Raw genomic sequence first — 9,885 nt, 5'->3', positions numbered from 1 at the left:
AGACGAGAGAGACACGAGGGACGAGGGACATCGATAAACATGACAAACAGGGGGAACATAGAATGAAGTACGAGGAAGGAAACAAGACAAAAGAACTCGCACAACATATAGAAACACAGACGCACAGAGAGAGAGACAGACGCCAAAGACACAAGAAGGACTCTAATAATCAGATGGTAAACAGAACAACCTAGGCACGACAGAATAAACTCAAGACTAACAAGGTGGACATAAATATCAATCACAATACAAAATGAGATCAAAACGCAAGAAAACTCAAAACGCTGGGTCAAATGACCCAGGACCATGACAGAGATTTATGGGCTCAAATTGTGGTCATAAATATTTTGTACTTGTAAATCAGGATTTGTATGTATAAAAAGAATTTGTGTGTGTGTAGAAAAGATTTGTGTGTGGACATAGCCAAAAAATATGTGTGAAACTCTGCACGCAAGTTTCAAGTTAGAAGTACGAATTTTGACCACAATTTGAGCCCATAGAGATCTGTGTGTTTGCAGTATGTGTGTGTGTAATGTGGATAACAGCATGCATGCTGAGTTTTTTCAAATGTCACCTTAAATTGATTTTTAAAACCAGATGTCACAAATGTCAAGTGGATTGACTGTGAATCAGAGGAATGGCACACACTCATACGATTCCAATTTGTCAATCACCACGTAGGCCTGACCTGGAGCCTGTTCTCCTCAGTGATGTAACTCATCATCTTGAAGCCTCGTGTTTTTGTATTTCTGGATAACAGTATCTAGCTTTTGGTTTTGGAGCGGATATCCCATATGGAAAAGAAATAGGAAAAACTTATAAAAGACTTGCATCAGCTTTAGCTTGCTTCATATAGTGAATCATATAAAGCTTATATGATTTACTCATGAAAGTGGCCACTTTCTCATTACTTTCATATATTGTTTTAGGAAGTATCCAAAACATCCAAGTTTCATTTATATAATTTTTCAAGGGATCTTATATCTGTTTTCACTCTTGTATGCTTTTCATACAAGTTTCACACAAGACAGATACAAACTTTATAAGATTTATATATATATATTTTCTATATGGGATGACCATAACTAAACATATCTACTGATAAAACTAAGCTGCTAACTCTTCAGTGTTGATTAGTACCGAAGCTGAAGATCATTTTCTGAATCTAAAATGATTCTGTAATGAAACACACTGAAATTAGTCATGGTTTGTTGGGTACATGTCATCATTTATCTTCTAAATGGGACTATAATTTACAAAATGAATGTCACACTGTTTAATAATTGCTGGGATATCTTCCAGACCACAGGCTCTCTCATCTTGACTGTGAGTTGGATAAGTGGATAAGTAGCTGGATTAAGAAAATGTATGGATGGGCATGGTTCATGGTCTGGCTGTGGGGAAGGCTGATACACCTGAGCTCATTCAGCTCATAAGTTGGTGTTGGCTCCAGTTGTAGTTGTAGTTGTTGTGTTGTGTATTCAGCTGGGAGCAGAAAAGCTGCAAGCATGTAGAAAGAACAACAACTGGAAGTAAAGTGTGTGTAGAGTGCAAATATGTGGTCGGGTCCATCTTTGATGCCACAATCTGTAATGAAGACTTAAAACTAGCCCCTGACATATTCTACACGCGGCTGTGGTCACTTAAAATCAACATCAGACAACTTAAGATGTTTTTTTTTGATAACAAAACTAAAAGTAGGATGAAATCACACTGTTAAATTGGATTTGTGTGTCGATACTTTCATATTATTAAGTTTCAGGTCAGGTGCTTTTATATTGTGATTTTCTTTAGAAAGGTAAGCATCACTCACAGCAAGAGAGCAATGAAAGGTCGCTGGATAAAAAGGAACAAAGTATTAAAAATCCTTCAAAAATGTATTTATGTGAATGCACAAAAGATTAGACCTCAGAGATGAAAAGATTTTTGATGAGAAAAACTGGATATGAGTTTTTTATTTAAAAGTGTCAAACTAAGCGAGAAAGCAAAGGTAGAAACACAGGCAAGCAGGATATGAGCAAGTAACTTGATCTTTATACCACTTTAATTTCTTATGAATCAATAAGTGATATATTATTTATTAAAGAGACCAAAAAGCTCTGAATTCAAATTGGGAGATATGTGACTTCAGATTCAACAGTTTAAATGATGCTTCGGTTATTCAGCACACCGATAATAATGCGCTGAAACAGTTTCTTAACAACTTTCCTGTTCTGCAAGTAATAACATGATCCTGAAAGTCTTTCCATTTGTACTTACATCAGACTTGCATGCAGACTAGGTCTACTTTTGAATTCTTTTTTATATTTCACCATTATTAGTCAACAGGTGAAAGAATGAAAAGTTTAAAACATTTATCAGAATCTAATAAAACACTCGATTATAATCCTTCAGATTCTGCTGAGTCTTAATTAATGATGTATGGTGGTCCTGAAAGGCCAACCAACAGCAGCTCAAGAAACACCAACAAAAAGAAAAATGTTGAAAAAGCACAACGACACAACAGAGTTTTGTGTCGTTGTTTCCTATTGTTTCCCCAGAAATCTTCCGTTTTGTTTCATATTTTTTTTCTCTTTTTTTTGCTGTTTTTTCCATTTTTACTGTGTTTTGTCTGATTTTGCAACATGTTTCTGTTTGCTTTTGTTTTTGTTAAGCCGCAGCACATTTGAAAAGAAAGATAAAGTATGTAGGCTGGAAAAAAAATTAGCTCCAAAAAGGCACAAACCAACCCTCCGTCTTTGTATCTCACTTATTTAAACCTCAGTGTTGCCAAGTTAGCTTTAATAACATTAAGACAACGTTTAAATTCATTTCAAACCAAAAAAACACTCCAAACCAGAGTGATGTGACATCAAGTCCTTGAAACAGGTCAGTCAAGAAGAATTGTTTTCTCAGAGTTCATTCATATGAGCATGGTTTGAATATACCCATATGGAAAAGAAATAGGAATAACTTATAAAAGACTTGCATCAGCTTTAGCTTGCTTCATATAGTGAATCATATAAGGCTTATATGATTTACTCATGAAAGTGGCCACTTTCTCATTACTTTCATATATTGTTTTAGGAAGTATCCAAAAAATCCAAGTTTCATTTATATAATTTTTCAAGGGATCTTATATCTGTTTTCACTCTTGTATGCTTTTCATACAAGTTTCACACAAGACAGATACAAACTTTATAAGATTTATATATATATATTTTCCATATGGGATACTGCTGGATTTGTTACCACCATCAGGCCATGTGCATAGAACCCAATGATGGTGACGGTACGTGAAACAATAAAAGGAAAGACTCTTACAAACTGCTGAAGGCAACAAACACAACTTTAGCTCCTGTGAATTGTTCATGACACCTAGATAAGATTGTAATGAGACTCATTAATAATCACTTACAGATCGGAGGTTGGGGTTGGAGGTATGTGAACCTTCATCAGTTTAAGCATGTAAACTTTCACGCTCTCTGTGATGTTCGTGGGCCACTTTTGGTGGAGAAAACGTGATGTTTCAACTTGTCTTGTGTTCATTTGTTTGGACACATCATGTCATGAAGGCAGTCAGGGTTTATTCTGCACTGCTGTCATCTTAGGACTGACAGATCAGGGGGTGCAGTACGTTTATTATTGTAATTAAAAGGCTGATTTGTTGACTGTGTTGCTGCTCCAACCACGATTGATGACAATGGAAAAAACTTTTTATCTTTGTCCACAAAGATGGATGATTGAAGCAAACTCATGTCTAAAACATCACAGTATAATGCAACAACTTTACCCAACTGCAGCTCGGCAAACAAGGGTCACTTTTGTCCACATATGTATGCTTAAAAGCCCTTCAAACTCATTCTGCTGGGAAACTTTCCCCCTAGATGCTGTTAGTTTAAAGCCCTAAATGTAAAATATGAAAAAGTTGAGCACAAAAAAAAAATTCCACATTTTTCCAGCTTATGTATAAGTTACACTGCTGTCATACGCTCTCGTCAGTCTTTTTTTCCTCTCTTTGAGGCCCCGATCATCAGTGACAGCAGTAATTCTTGGCTGCTTGACAGATGATGCAGCTCCTGTTCCATTTCTGTAGTTAAGACGTCAAAAGACAATTTTGATTATATGTTAACAAAAAAAAAACACGATTCACAAGCTGTCAGAAACTTGTGAAGCTTACATTTGGCTGAGTCTAAGAGAAATTCTAGAAAGTGACCAATAAATGCAAGCAACCTATAATGCTATCCTCAGGACCAGATACCTCTATTCTTAAAACAATAATAAATATAGAAGATCAAACATATTCCTAAACATTGCCCTATATTTGGAAAAAGTAAGTGTTTATCAGCTTCTTCTTCTTCTTCTTCTTACTGTTTAATAATAAGTTCTGACAATAAGATGTTTTTCACATTCAGCAACAGCAGGTTCCACAGGGCTTTAAATGAGGGCCACTATTAAAATCTTGGATAAATTAATATATGAGCAAACTGCACTACAAAGTAAAATATTAACTCCAAATATTTAGTCCAAATTGAAATATTAAGACCAAAATCTGACTTTTACATTTCTTTCATCCATCCATTTTCTAGTGTTTATTTGGGTCTGGGTTGCAGGGGCTGCAGTCTAAACTGGGATGCCCAGACTTCCTTCTCCTCAGGTGTTCCTGCGCCAGGTGACAGATTTAATCTTTCCGGTGTCTCCTGGATCTGCCCGAGAGCCTCCTCATGGTAGGACATCCCAAAACTCCTCACTTAGGTGGCACCCAGGAGGCGCCCTAGCATTGCCAGATCACCTCAACTGGCTCCTTTTGATGTGGAAGAGTAACACCTCCTCAAGCACATAGTGATCTAAAAACTGATCAACTGAATAAATGCTTGGTTTTCTGTTTGTTGATGGTTACATATATATGAAGAAGCAGCAGTAATTGTGTTGGTTTTCAAACGTAAAATTGAGCTAAATCCTCTTCTTCTCAGTTTCACTGTTGGTGTAGTTACTGCTTAGTAGACAGTGAAAGGGATTCATTTATCTGAGAATATTGACTGAAACCTCCCATTTAAGCTTGTCAGAGAGACTGATGTTGGTGTAACCCCAGCTAAATGAGAGATGGGCGTGGGCACCACCACGAGCTCCTCCAACCATGTCCTCAGAGAGATCATAACGAACTAAGGAGGAGACTCACCTTCACCTTGTTTAGTGTTGCTTCGGGGATCCTCAGAGAGGATTATCAACTGCATGACACCAGCAAAAGGCAACATCAACAAGATCAGCATCGGCACAGGAGAAGGTCAGCTGCCAGTCGAGATAATCACGAGACTCAAAACAGCATCATAGAGGAGCAAATGGCTGATTTCAGAGGGAAGATTTGCTCTGCGGTGGAAGACAAACAGACACACGAGCAGACAGTCAATAAGAGGAAATAAATCAGAGCGAGACAGTTGCAGTCAGCAGGTGGAGTGATGGGGAAGAAACTAATGGTCAACTTCCCTCAGCTCAGTGTGTGTGTGTGTGTGTGTGTGTGTGTGTGAGTGACCCCTCAGGTCAGATCTATAATGGAAGATCCTCTCCTCCATCTCACTGCTCTGCCCTTTGCATTCCTACTGACACACATAAATACACCCCCACACACCCCCACCTATTTTTTAACTGCACAGACACAGCCTGAGATTACAGCTACAGAGAAACACACAAATCTCTCATTTTATGTATAAAATCACATTAAATCCACATTGTGCATAGATATGCTTTTGAACATGGACAGTTCTACTTTATCCTTAATAGATATTTCTTAATGACATCTTTCCTGTCAGTGTAATTTATACAGCATGAAAGGAAAATATGGCATTCACACATCAATGTGAGCCACAGGCAGCCATGTTGTTTGTGCATAACTACATAGCCACACACTGAATGTATAAAATATAGCTACTGCAACAGGTTTAAGACACCAAATTTTAAAGCCTCAACGTCACCATGATGGTCTTTGGATCTCAAAGTGGTGCAGCATGCTAAATTATAAACCACGGCTTTAGTTAGCAAGTTGGACATAAGAGTGTACAACTGCAATGCACAAACACAGATATTAGCTATAATCTGTGTACTTGTTATGAATTGGAAAACTATGCACGGAGACCTGTTTTGAAGTGGTCTGTAGATATGTTTATTTCTGCTGTAAATGGGATATTTTAATATGGGAGTCGATGTGAATCGAGTCACTTTGGGAGCCACTAGAGGAACTGCAGTCGCTGGCTTCATTTTTCGGCCTCAGGGATTGCCACCTCTATAGGCCACGAGCACAGGAGGTGTCATGGAAGCCAAAACTGAGAAAAATCTGTACATATTTATCAGAAAGTGTTGCTTTCAAATAAATAATAACAAATATTTAAAGTAAACAATGAAACAATCCAGAATTCTAAGGTAATATATTGTCTGTCTGTTTTCATTTCCAAGGTGTAAAATAATGCAATTTGATCAAAGTTGCTTCTGTGTCTCCGGTCTTTACAAGATGTCTTGTGCTGACAGTGTGTTAGGACAGGGTTATGAAATGAGTGAGACTTAGTATCTATTTATATTTATTTATTTCAGCGACCATGTATAAAATGCATTACAGTTTTTCTCAAATGTTAAAACACAAAAGCCAATCCTGTAACCCAAATGACCAGTAGTCTAAACACATTTACTAAATGTAGCCACCATATTCCAGTACCATAAACACATGTCACATGAAGACACAATTCACAAAACACAACCCTCTGTACTCATAAATCTAAACACATTTGTCCTTGCTAAAACACATGTTGCAAAACAACTCTGCTCATATTCTCAAATGAAAGCCCATGTGATGCAAAATGCTTGCCACAGTCACCAATCTTTGAACACAGGGAACACACCTGGCGTCAGTCACTACACACAACGACTCAAAATTGAAGACACCTGTTGCTAATGATGTGACCCCACCTATAAAAGCATAGTTTGGTGAAGATGCCAAACAATCACAATGGATGAAGGCATTCGAGCGTGCGGAAGGAGAAGAGCTGCAGGCCAAAGAGGAAGAGGGGTTGAGATCAGAGGAGGAAGAGGTGAAGGCCTAAGAAGAAGAGGAGTTCGGAGTAGAGGAGGAAGAGAAGGAGGCCAACAAGAGAGAGGAGAAGGTCCAGGTGGGAGAAGAAGACAACCTCGCACCATCATAACAGATGATATGCGAGCAACAGTAATTGATCATGTCATTGGCCATGGCATGACAATGGCTGAAGCGGGACGAAGAGTACATCCAAACCTGAGTAGGTTCACCGTGGCCACCATTATCAAGGCATTTAGACAACACAACAGGTATAGTACGCTATTGCTTTCTTTGTCACACTACAGTTTTACAGGCCTGTGAAAGTGGTCTGTTACTTTACATGTAGTTTTACATATAAATCAGTCAATTGACAACACATGTTTCTTTCTTTAGAGCTGAAAGGATGCCACATAGAGGTGGGAGGGTTGCCATATTCACAGCGGCACAAGAAACCCTCATTGCAGATATGGTCCGTGAGAACAACTGCATTAGACTCCGAGAGATCAGAGACAAAGTCATTGCAGATAATGTAAACTTTGAGAACATTGATGCTGTCAGCGTGTCCACAATAGACCGAGTTCTCCGGCGCCAACAGATGAGGATGAAACAGGTCTACAGGGTTCCCTTTGAGCGCAACTCTGCGTGACACATAGAACAACGTTACGAGTATGTGCAAGTACGTATACATCCATGTCCACAGTACAGTTAGTGGACATACTGTGTTGCTTAGTGGCCTACATTACTTCTGGACAATACTGTGCTACCTGATTGACCGTTCTGAACACCTGTACGCTTTTCCATGTTCACAGAGGATAATGCAGTTGGACGCGATGGCCAGACCCCATGAGTACCTCTTCCTGGATGAGGCTGGCTTCAACCTCCAGAAACGAAGGCGAAGAGGCCGTAACATCATTGGCCAAAGAGCCATCACTGAGGTTCCTGGCCAACGGGGGGGTAATATTACTCTTTGTGCAGCTATGGGTACGGAGGGGCTTGTCCACTGGCATGCTGTCCTTGGGTCTTACAACACCCAACGTCTCCTCACCTTCCTAGAGGAGCTAAAAGACATCCTCCTGGACCGTCAACAACACCATCCTAGGCTAGCACATCACATGTATGTGATCATTTGGGACAACGTCCGCTTCCACAAAACACACCAAATCAGAGAGTGGTTCACCACCAACAGTGACCACTTTTTAAACGTCTGTCTGCCACCCTACTCCCCTTTCCTGAACCCTATAGAGGAGTTCTTCTCATCATGGAGATGGAAGGTGTATGACAGACAGCCATACACAAGAGAGAACCTCGTACGGGCAATGGAGCTGGCCTGTGCTGACATCCCAGTGGAGGCCTTCCAGGGATGGATTCGCCATTCCAGGGCGTTTTTCCCGCGGTGCCTAGCAAGGGACAATATAGCCTGTGATGTGGATGAGGTGATGTGGCCCAATGCATCTCGGCGACATGATGCCGCACAGTGACTGTGTGTAATACTGTAAAAAGACCGTGTAGACAATAAAAAAGACTTCACACCCTGATCATGTTTCCGAGAGTACTGTTGTGTGCGATAGATTCTGTTTTTGCATTGAGTTGTGTTACAGTAGTGTACGTACATGCAGGATGTTTTTATAGATTTATAGTCTTCATGTGAAACTCACAAATCTAAATGCCTAATCCTCTGCAGGGTTCTATGACGATCCGTTACTGTACAGTTTATAAAAATATGCATAAGCAGTTATGAACCAAAGAACCTTCTCACAAATTGAGCATTGTGTTTTCAATTGTTTTGCTGTAGTGTGTAATGCTGTGTATAGTGTTTACAGTTTTGACAGCTTCGAGCTGCTCTCTTGGTGTGGGAGTTTGAGTTTTGCAGTGGGAAGGTGTGGTTGTGTTTATGTAGCTTTAGAGAAGGGTGTTGTGTTTGGACATTGGGGGACCTGGTGGTAACGTTTGTGACATGTGTTTTAGCATTTGAGAAAAACTGTAAATCAGTCAATTGACAACACATGTTTCTTTCTTTAGAGCTGAAAGGATGCCACATAGAGGTGGGAGGGTTGCCATATTCACAGCGGCACAAGAAACCCTCATTGCAGATATGGTCCGTGAGAACAACTGCATTAGACTCCGAGAGATCAGAGACAAAGTCATTGCAGATAATGTAAACTTTGAGAACATTGATGCTGTCAGTGTGTCCACAATAGACCGAGTTCTCCGGCTCCAACAGATGAGGATGAAACAGGTCTACAGGGTTCCCTTTGAGCGCAACTCTGCGCGACACATAGAACAACGTTACGAGTATGTGCAAGTACGTATACATCCATGTCCACAGTACAGTTAGTGGACATACTGTGTTGCTTAGTGGCCTACATTACTTCTGGACAATACTGTGCTACCTGATTGACCGTTCTGAACACCTGTACGCTTTTCCATGTTCACAGAGGATAATGCAGTTGGACGCGATGGCCAGACCCCATGAGTACCTCTTCCTGGATGAGGCTTGCTTCAACCTCCAGAAACGAAGGCGAAGAGGCCGTAACATCATTGGCCAAAGAGCCATCACTGAGGTTCCTGGCCAACGGGGGGGTAATATTGCTCTTTGTGCAGCTATGGGTACGGAGGGGCTTGTCCACCGGCATGCTGTCCTTGGGTCTTACAACACCCAACGTCTCCTCACCTTCCTAGAGGAGCTAAAAGACATCCTCCTGGACCGTCAACAACACCATCCTAGGCTAGCACATCACATGTATGTGATCATTTGGGACAACGTCCGCTTCCACAAAACACACCAAATCAGAGAGTGGTTCACCACCAACAGTGACCACTTTTTAAACGTCTGTCTGCCACCCTACTCC

The sequence above is a fragment of the Perissodus microlepis genome, chromosome 7, assembly GCF_051167445.1.
Source record: "Perissodus microlepis isolate ML-2025 ecotype Zambia chromosome 7, ASM5116744v1, whole genome shotgun sequence".
NCBI classification, from domain to species: domain Eukaryota; kingdom Metazoa; phylum Chordata; class Actinopteri; order Cichliformes; family Cichlidae; genus Perissodus; species Perissodus microlepis.
The sequence above is the reverse complement of the archived record's forward strand: the minus strand, read 5'-3'. Positions refer to the sequence as shown.